Source organism: Nuphar pumila, chromosome 12 (assembly GCF_984573655.1).
Source record: "Nuphar pumila chromosome 12, dmNupPumi1.hap1.1, whole genome shotgun sequence".
In the NCBI taxonomy this organism is placed as follows: domain Eukaryota; kingdom Viridiplantae; phylum Streptophyta; class Magnoliopsida; order Nymphaeales; family Nymphaeaceae; genus Nuphar; species Nuphar pumila.
Window position 1 is genome coordinate 33,682,868 of NC_143260.1, and position 10,694 is coordinate 33,693,561.

The 10,694-nt window shown below is 38.1% G+C and overlaps 1 pseudogene across 1 annotated transcript; it reads right to left on the reverse strand.

The window, feature by feature from the left end:
• Window positions 1-7,659: 7,659 nt before the first annotated feature.
• LOC149820619 (putative pre-mRNA-splicing factor ATP-dependent RNA helicase DEAH3 pseudogene) lies at window positions 7,660-9,759 on the reverse strand (annotated as a pseudogene). Its single transcript, XR_016426379.1, has 3 exons — window positions 9,559-9,759; window positions 7,885-8,938; window positions 7,660-7,724 (listed from the first exon to the last, which is right to left on the reverse strand). The product of XR_016426379.1 is annotated as a putative pre-mRNA-splicing factor ATP-dependent RNA helicase DEAH3 pseudogene (transcript).
• Between the last annotated feature and the right edge of the window lie 935 nt (window positions 9,760-10,694).

Consider the following 10,694-nt stretch of genomic DNA (forward strand, 5'->3'; position numbering starts at 1 on the left):
ATAAGCAGAATTAGCTCATTGTGAATCGATCTTTTTGCTGATACGATACAAAGCTGCCTGAATCGGCCGGTTCTCAAAGATACTGACAACACTGTCCATCCCTTCCTTTTTTGGCATGTTTGGAAAACAAAACTTGCATCAAAATATAGTACAAATGAGATAATTTAAAAAGGAGAAAATATTCAGGCAAAATCTAAATATTTTCTATATCCTAAATGTAGAACTCCCCTTAAGCGGTGGGAAACTCCATGCCCTCATAAAATAATAACTCATTTTATGTATTTTACCCCACCCATTTCCCCCGCTAAAACAGGATAACTTCCTAAAAGCAAGCAATCCATTTCACGCCTTTTATCTTAAACTGATAATCATATATACCTTCCAACCAAATCCTGGTAGTAAATAAACAAACAGTAGTGTGTTGAGTCAAAAACTAACAGTATTTCAATTTTAAAACATTGTTACATTCTAGAATAAAATTATCCAAACGGACCCTTGAATATAACACTTTACAAGGCCTACTGATGGTCCCGCTCATAACAATCTGCCTGAAAATCAACCACGATTGGCCCAACTAATCAATGAGTTGGAACCCAGAAAATACGTTCTGAATCCAAAAAAACATGCTCTGCAACTCAAAACATTAATCCAACAGTACATTCTGCAAAAGGATACTCCGGCCAAAATGATTCAAACAACAATAAGTTTAATAGCTTGCAACACTAACACCTGCTGATAATAATTCAATAGAACTAAAAATGGCTTCACAGGTCTATAAAAATAAAAATAAAGAAAGCAGCCTATCATGCTGCGTTCTCTAAGCATAGGACCATTTCCCAGATACATCTTCCTCTCATAAGTTGTACAACAGAACCTGCACAAAAGAATCATACAACCGCCCGCAGGTTTCACCATCTGCCGTGATGATGATAATCAACTCTTAAAAAAAATCATGAAATGAAAGCCCACATTCATCAACCCATTATCATCGATCCCTATGTTTCAAGCTATGTCGCATAGGTGAGAGTGCGGCCATACAGTATTTTAAAAAAACTTGAGTGCAGGGGAGAAGGAAAGGTATATATATAATTTTTAACAGTTTTAAGTTAACACTAATGAAATAAAAACAATTATCATATCATCAATTTATCATGCATAAATTCATGCAGTAAATCAAATTAATAATCCACAATTGCTATTCTTCATCAATAAAAAATAATACCACACTGGAGCAGAGGTATATATATATATATATAATACAAATAAAAACTGAAATTCGTTAAGGTTAACCGAATCTACTTTTGGATAAAAATAGACCTTAGTGTGGTTGACTTCACCTGACACAAAGGAAGCTGTGTTCCGCATGAGTGCGGTTGCGACGCAGGTGCGGTGCCCTGTTAGAAGAGTCTGTGTTACATAGGTTTCAAGGGAATATGGCTGAGAGCAAACAGAAATTCACAAGGCCATAGTAGTGTGGTGCAATGTTAATCAACCTATACAGAGAATTAAAGCAGCAGTTAATCAAATACAACCATATAGTCATGGCAGATGTAGCAATAGGAGTGTGAGCGGACATGTCCAACAAACTACCAATTCATCACATCCAGTTGCAAAACCATGATAAAGCCATGAAAGATAGCATCAGCACCCTGCATTCATGCACACAGAATGCACACAGATGAGCTCGTGCATTTACATGGGCTTGCAAATGAGAAAAATGCAAGCGCTATTGTAGTATGTGACTGAAGCAAGAAACAGAATATACAATACCAAATATGGCAAATTAGTGAAAAATAAAAAAATATTCTACTTTCAACAATAAGCTGTTGTCTGTGTAGCTAAGTGACATGCTACCATATAACTGAAATATAATCCAGGATTCAAACCTAGAGATACTTAAAAGTCCAATCATTAGCACTTATAACAATAAGCTAATGAAAGGGTACAAACAGACAGTTACTGTAACATGTGTTTTTGTTCCATAAATTATCGTAGATAGCCCGTTAAATTCTTTGAGGAATTTATTTTATTTGTGTAGGATTTAAGGATAAGGTTTAGAATGAAATCAAGAAGTGCAGTTGGCCCAGATGGTATACCTATCGAGGCTTGAAAATGCTTGGGTGAGAAAGGTTTAGAATGGTTGACAAATCTTTTTAACAAGATTTGACGGACAAATAAGATGCCTATTGAGTGGAGGAATAGTACTTTGGTGCCTCTATATAAAAACAAGGGTGATATACAAGATTGCACAAACTATCGTGGTATAAAACTCATGAGTCATACTATGAAACTTTGGGAGAGGGTGATTGAGTATAGGTTGAGGAAGGTTGTCATGATATCGGAAAATCAATTTGGTTTTATGCCTGGAAGATCAACTATGAAAGCTATACATCTTCTTAGACAACTCATTGAGAGATATAGAGAGAGGAACAAAGATTTGCATATGGCTTTTATTGATTTGGAGAAGGCATATGATAGAGTACCTAGGGATGTTCTCTGGTGGACAATGATGAATAAAGGTGTTTCTCTCAAGTATATTAGTATAATTAAAGATATGTACGAAGGAGTAGTAACCAATGTCCGCACTTGTGGAGGGGTGACAACCAATTTTCCTATAACGGTTGGGTTACATCAAGGATCTACATTAAGCCCTTTCCTATTTGCTATAGTGATGGATGAGCTTACGAGATCAATTCAATAAAATGTGTCGTAGTGTATGTTGTTTGATGATGATATTTTTTTTATTGATGAGTCTAGAGCTGGGGTTAATGCTAAGTTAGAATTATGGAGACAGACATTGGAAACAAGAGGTTTTAAGTTGAGTAAGAGTAAGACAGAATATATGGAATGTCGGTTTAGTAAGCAGCGAAGTAGTGATGGGAGTGTAGTGAAGCTTGGTGAGCAAGAAATATTGGTGGATGACTCTTTCAAATATTTGGGATCTATCATTCAAAAGTATGGAGAAATTGATGGAGATGTAAATCATAGGACAAAGGTTGGGTGGATGAAATGGAAAAGTGCAACTGGAGTGTTGTGCGATCGTAGAATGCCATTGCGGTTGAAAGGAAAGTATATAGGACGACAATTAGGCCCGCTTTACTATATGGTACGGAATGTTGGGCTGCCAAGAGACATCATATTCAAAAAATGAGTGTAGCTGAGATGCGTATGCTTAGATAAATGTGTGGAAATATAATAAAAGATAAGATTCGAAACAAGGAGTTACGTAAGAAGGTAGGCGTTGCATCCATTGAAAATAAAATGAGAGAGAATCGTTTACGGTGGTTTGGACATATTCGACGAAGGCCTAATGATGCTCTAGTTAGAAGGATGGAGAAATGGGAAAATATATTAGTTAAAAGAGGTCGGGGTAGGCCTAAGAAGACTTGGATGGAGATGATAGGAAAGGATATGAATGCTTTGAACCTCACCGAGGACATGGCATTGGATAGAAATGATTGGAGGAGAAGGATTCATGTGGAAGACCCAAAATGATTTTCTTTTTTGGTTCATATCGCCGACCCCAATTGTTTTGGGATGAAGGCGTAGTTGTTGTTGTTGTATGATTTAAGGCTAAGGACATAATTTTAAATAAAATTCACTTTTAGATCCTTAAGTTGGAAATTTAGTGGTTTTAGTTGGGATCCAAATATTTTAACAATAGATCCAGTGCGGAAGTTACTTGATTCATTTGAGGATCCAATTATAACCAACCGGATCCGAATATTTGTTAGATCCAAATGAATCTATAAATAAGTACATAAACCCAAGAGAGTGGGACGACCCCGCCTCTTTGAAATTCAATAAATGAGAATTTAAAGTAAGAGTGAAATAGATTTATAAAAAAAAAATTAAAGCTTAAATTGTATTTAAGGGTTTTAAGAGGTAATTAAAAACGAAACAAAAAGGGGCCCATTTTAATTAAGATAACCCCCCCCCCCACCTCCCGGTAAACTCCCTCTCACGCCCCACTCTCCCCACTCTTTATTCCTCTGATTTCCTCTCCCTACTTAGCCGACCCTCTCTCTTCCTCTCTCAAATCCATTTTTCCCATCTCCCCTTCTTGCTTCTTATTCCTGGTGTAACTGTGGTGGAGAAAGCACCACCCGGTCGACCCATCCAACCCAACCAGTACACCCGCATGTCAGATCCCGACCTCGGTTTCCCATTGGCGAGGTAGATTACTGTGGCTTAGCATGTCTGCGTAGATCTAAACATTCTATTCATGCTAGGAAGCTTCTTGTTTATATAGTGGGTAATAGCATGAAGCTATGTCCAGATTTATGTGTCTTTAGAAATGCTTAGGTTTATGCCGTTTTTTCCTACATGTGGATTTCCTGTGTTGTCACTTGTTCAGATTCATGATTCATGTGTTTTATGCTAATCTGATCTGTTATATTAAAATCTGATCTATGTGTGTTGGGTTATGAATTAGAACTGAGCATTGTATTTGGACAGCATGCATGACTTCTTTTTTTGTCCATAAATTTTACCAGTATCAAATTTCTGTGTTTCCTTCTACACATGATTGTCTGCTTGCAGGATTTAAAATCCGAGAAAATACTTTATTTGATTGTCAAACTTGTTTGTGCTAAATCATTAAAAATATCATAAACTAAACTTGATGCAGAAGCGTACCCAAATCCATTGATGCTCGGGTAGATCTTTCACGGGTTTGATCTTTCAGAACCTCTATATGTGGCATTTTCTTGTTTTCTAAACCTTAATAGAGAGGGACAATTTTCTTTATTGATGGGGAGGCAAAAAAGAACACCCACTATATATGGTTTTGGAGACTATAACCTAATTATAACTACCTTAAAGTCTTTTTTCAATTTAGCCTATCATAAAATTGAAAATTGACAAATGAGGGCACATGAGGTCTCTACACATAATATAACAATGCTCTATGAGATGTCATATGACTGTTATATGGCTCAACCGTATATGATCACTTTATATGGCCCTTAACTTTAAACAGTTTATAATGTGTGATTAAACATGCTCACACGATTTATCTAACAATCTTTCACTTGGGCCACATATGTTATAATCACGCATTATAACCTTATGAGCTAAAAAAAAACTATCTTATTAGATGACATCTCTAACAATTTGCTCCACTGATCGTATCAACATAGAACCAAAGTGGTCTTCATTACAAACATCGCAATTAGACCCATCAATGATCACGTATATTGATATAACTAACGACATAGATCAAGTATGGATGTGAAGCATGGAAATCACATGTAATGTGATCCAAACGTGCCTATTTTCAATTGGTCCTGCCTTATTCTTTAGTGAGATCACAATAAATGAGTATAGAATGAAACTGAAACCTGAACATGAAACTTTATTATATCATAGAACATCCAAATACAAACTTTCACTAAACCAATATATTGTGAATGCAATGTAACATCTTATGCATCATCTAAGAAAAAAATATAAATAAAAGAATTGTAAGCTACTCATACCTAAGGTGGATGTTTCGTTTGCACTTATAAGTCATGCATAAGTTAAATGATCATGTATATGACTTAGAATTGTGTCATAATTATTTGAAAATATGTTTATGCACTAATTGTTTATTTATTGTTTAGAAAAGAATATTGTTGCATGTTTGCCTACTTCTATACATGTATTCTTAGTCATTGTATTTTTATGGAGGTCTGTGGATATTGACCTCCTACAAAATTTTAGGTGATGAATAATCTATTGAAGTGATGGCAGAAAGTTGAGGCGGCATCAAAGAGTCGATCATTTGTCTTTTCTGAAAACAGGATTTTGAACACATTTTATTTTTGTTTTGAGAACTTATTATTGTTTAATTATGTGTTTTGCAATACTCTATTTATGGGAAGAGAATGTTTATGAATGAGAAGTGTTCTCTGCATTAAAATTCAGTACAATTTCTTTGATCGATCCGTAACTCGCTGAAGATTTAAATCTAAAAGTTAAAAAGATGACGATTGAAAAAAAAATTCACCTGTTATTTGGGTTAAAAATCTTGAGGTGTTGGAGTTACTTTCCGCTGTCAAAATAAACATGCCATGGGATTGCCTCTATGGTACATGCAAGTTTCAGTAAAAGCACAATCCCGAGATTTGGTTCAACAAGGGTTGATAAACTTTTCCCTTTTAGCTTTTTTTTTTTGTTAATGAAAGTAAAATTTATCAAAATCAGAAGATTGTAGGTGGCGAGAAAGTACAATGAATTAAGAAGATGATAGGCGACTCCTAGTCCTAGAGAGGCCTATACAAGAAATATCAGAGTGCAGCAATTTCAGCCTTGCAAGGGCCACATCATCACATTGTATGCAAAAATGGGGAAGGAACTATAGGAAAGTCCAGCAAAACAGTCGTGGAAACATCAATAGAACATGGAACAAAAAAATTCACCATCAAGACAAGAGTGGACCCCAGTCATGGGACAAAAATTTTCACCATCATTATAAGAGTGGACCCCAGTATTAGAACACTAACTTACCATTCTCCACGGACATCAGAAACCGTATGAATGTAATTTATACTAGTCAAGACATACTCATTGTATATAACCCATTCTGGCTTGTGATCAAGACAGATTGAAGGATGCAGATGAACCACCTGCCGGTTAAAATAACAGTAATTGATTCGTAAAAAAGGAAAAATCCACAAGGAACCAACTAAAGGAGGAAGCCGGAGCATGGAGGAGGTATACCTGATTGTCCTTCACAGTCAACTAATGACCAGCACGTTCAAGGTGTGCAACCTGCATAAAATACCCAGCCAGTAAAGCCTTTCTTATGTTGATGTAGTAGTCGCGTCTGTTGAAATCTGTGCTGCACAACTTTGAGGTTGAACCTGGCCATGATCCGCACAAGCTGTTGTCTGGCATTATCAGCTGACTTCATAGCCCTATGATTGAAAAAATTCTCATAACACCATGTCGGATCTTCATCTGCAACAGATAAACTAAGAATGAAACAGACAAAGCAACACTTGTAAATTTCATCCCTATAAACAAGCATAAAAACTGATACTGTTCTGCTTGTACGCATGATAGACATTGAGTAGTGCAAGATGATCCCCATCAATGTGGCAAAACTGAGCTTTTGCTTGATCTGCCGCTTTTTTAGCATCCCTAGGCCTGATAAAGCAATTTCCGGCTGAAGGAGAGGTTTGGTGATGAAGCCCATGGTAGGTCAGCAGATGCACAGAGGCAACACGACACCACATGCTTCATTAGAGATATACTGACAACTGCAACTATCTGCATCAGTACATTTAAATTGTTTACAGCATGTGACGACCAAAGATTGGCAAGGAGCACAACTTAAACTTGATCACAGCAGTTGCGGATGACAGCCTATATGGGCAAACACAACTTCCCCATGCATCCATGTACAAATACATACATGTCTATACATAGTACACAGCAAATCTTCATATATTTGTGCATGAACACCAACACATGCATATACAAATACATGGAAATCATGGAAACAAGGTTCTTAATCAAGCAAGACATCATGGCTGAACTTGCAGGGAACATGAAAGCCAAACCATTGTCATGGTCAACAAATGAGATGGGTGATCCGACTCTATACAAAGAATGACCTGGGCGTTGATGTACACATCTGAGTACATTACCATTTGTGTTCAAGGTGGCTATTCAAACAAATGTTTTTCGCTTTGTTTTCTTAGGGAGGTGAGGTTTAACGCTAGTGATTTTATGTGCTGAAACAAATACATGCATGGAATGTGCACAACCATACTATTAACATAAAGTCAGAAACAGACAAAGAGGACTATAGCACAGAGGGTCTTCCCTTCCTTTTTATTTAAAAAATGAAAAAGCAAAAATGGAAACTGAAAGTGACGATAAAGCCTTGCTTACCTGAAAGCATAGAAGAGATTGACAGGATTTGATTTGAACAGTTGAACTTGGGACTAATAACAAGCATCTTTGCCAATTGAGGATCTAAAGGGAACTCACTCATAATCTCCCCCAATTTGGTCAAGTTCCCTTCATCATCCAGCACCCACATAGTTCAAAAGCTCTAAAGCTCGCATCAGAGTTTCAGGGGCAGGGGGGGGCATAAAATCGAAGTGCACCAGATCATGAATCCCCAGTTTCTTTAAAGTGAGGGCAACATTAGCAAGATTGGAACGAAGGATTTCTGGATATGTTTGGGGCTGAAGATCATGATCGAAACTCATTTTAGTGTAAAGTCTAAAGCACTTCCCGGTCTTCGTTCTACCAGCACGCCCAGCCCTCTGGTGTGCACTAGCCTTTGATATGGGGGTGACCGATAGAGTTTCTACACGTACACGTGGATTATAGACCTTTTGTTTTGCAAACCCAGGATCGATCACGTAAACAATCCCATCTATGGTTAGATATGTTTCAGCAATGTTCGTTGACAGAACAATCTTCCTTCCAGAAGGACCGCCCTCTTAACGGTGGTGGTACAGGCTCAAATATCCTCTGCTGCATTGCAGGAGACAAAGTAGAATATAGAGGCACAACCTGGTCACCAAGTTTCTTGATCTCCTTGTTGATTTTCCTGCAAGCGTCCTCAATCTCTTCCTCTCCTGTTAGGAAAACAAGAATGTCGCCAGGAGGTTCCTGCATGTGTACGGGCACCACGGTCCTAATGGCTGCATCAAGATAATCCCGCTCAGGCTCCTCAGTGTAGAAAATCTCCACAGGGCGTAGCCTTCCAGGTACTTTCATGAGTGGTGCTTCATTAAAATTTTCTGCTTCAAGGGTTGCATTCATGACAACAAGCTTCAGATCAGCTCTCCCTTTCACAACTTCCTTAAGAAGCCCAAAGAGTAGATCCGTTGCCAAGGTCCTCTCATGGACCTCATCCAAAATTATTACCCGGTAACGCTCCAGAATCGGATATCTCATTGCTTCTCTCAAAAACATACCATCAGTTAGATACCTGCTTCAACAAAACAACTGTTAGAATCATGAATAAGGAAATCCAAAATGATGAACATGGCAACATAAAACTCATCCTCAATGCACAAATAAAGAAATGGAAACAATCGTTTACATCGAATAAAACCATGAAAAAGGCAACAGCACAGCCAGCAACTTTAGAATAGTTTTAGGACCACTGCAATCCTCAAACTGGATGCTGTAACCAACTTCTTCCCCAATTGTGATATCCATCTCCTCTGCAACTCGACGAGGTACAGACATTGCAGCTACTCTACGAGGTTGTGTACAAGCAATTTGCTTGCAGTTGCTCGTGTAACCAGCCTCAACAACGAATTGAATGGTAAACGTTGTCTCATAAACATCTCATTGTAAAATTCGAGTAGTGGCTCTCAAGAACCAAAAGCAACACAAAAGTCTAGAATTTAGTTGCAAAATTATGTGGTTAATAACATCTGAATCATTGCATTACAAAGCATAAACGGAAATCTTCCAAACTTTCCACCCAATTTTTGGACAAGCATTTGCACACAAAACACCATTCTGTTGAAATCAAACAATGGAAACCAAAATGCAGATAATCGCGACCAAGAAGCGAACGAAAGAAGAAAGGATGCCGACCTGGGTCGTCTTGCCACTGCTGGTTCCCTACATGAGGATGAGCGACTGGTTCTTCTCCAGCGCGTCGAGGAATTCCTGCCTCTGCTGCTACACCGGGAGCGTCTTCCTCTTCTCGAGGATCTCGTAGTACCTCGCTGAGAACGGCCGCTCGATCCATCGGTTCACCGCCGTCTTCTTGAGCTCCGCCAAGGGGGCGGAACTCTCACCCATGACGTTGAAGAAGCTCTCGTTGAGCTTCCTCTCAGTCGTCATTCCTAAGGGCATGTTTGGAAGAGATAATAAACTCTTTCGCCTACGAGAGTTTTCGATAGAAGCACATCGCGTGTTGAGGGGTCCCAATGAGCGCCACAGTCAGATGTGATTGCAAAGACTTAAGTAGCCGAAGATGATTATTTAAGACTCAATCTTTGCACTGCAATATTATTGGAGAAAGAAATCTCCATGAAAAAGATCATGAACATCAACCCTCTCTCTTTCTTCTTTGTCTTTCTGCCTCTATGCACATCAAGCAGGCGTTCTATACTGCTCCATCAAGCATCGGCTGACCTACACACTGACTGTAGTATTGTTCAACTTGATGAGTTGTGGAGCTTGATTCAGAGTTTTTGCCTTTATAGGAGAGGGGTCCAGGGGCTCTCTCGATGCGGGTCCCGCGATGGTGAGCCTTGTATAAATTTATTTTTTTTTCTTTTGTAACTGTCAAAAAATAGCAATAAAGTGTTTTGTTTGATCGTGTCGCTCATATATTTCCTTCGATTGTTTCTTGCTCAAGATTTTTGTAACACCCTTTCCCACAATTTTTTGTTTTTTTTTTGCTATGTGATTTTCGTAAATCGCTACTCGATTTAGTGATTTTTCATTTTTTTTTTGCTACGCAGTTTTCATAAATCGCTACTCGATTTAGCGATTTGCCATTTTTTTAGCTATGTGATTTTCGTAAATCACTACTCAATATAGCGATTTACGAAAAGCGCATAGCAATTTGCCATTTTTTTTTCGCTACGCGATTTTCATGAATCGCTACTTGATTTTGCGTTTTGCCATTTTTTTTTGCGCTGTGCCATTTTTCATAAATCGCTACTGTGTGTAAATCGTAAATCACAATGCCGAAAACCACCCCCTTGAGCACGATCTTC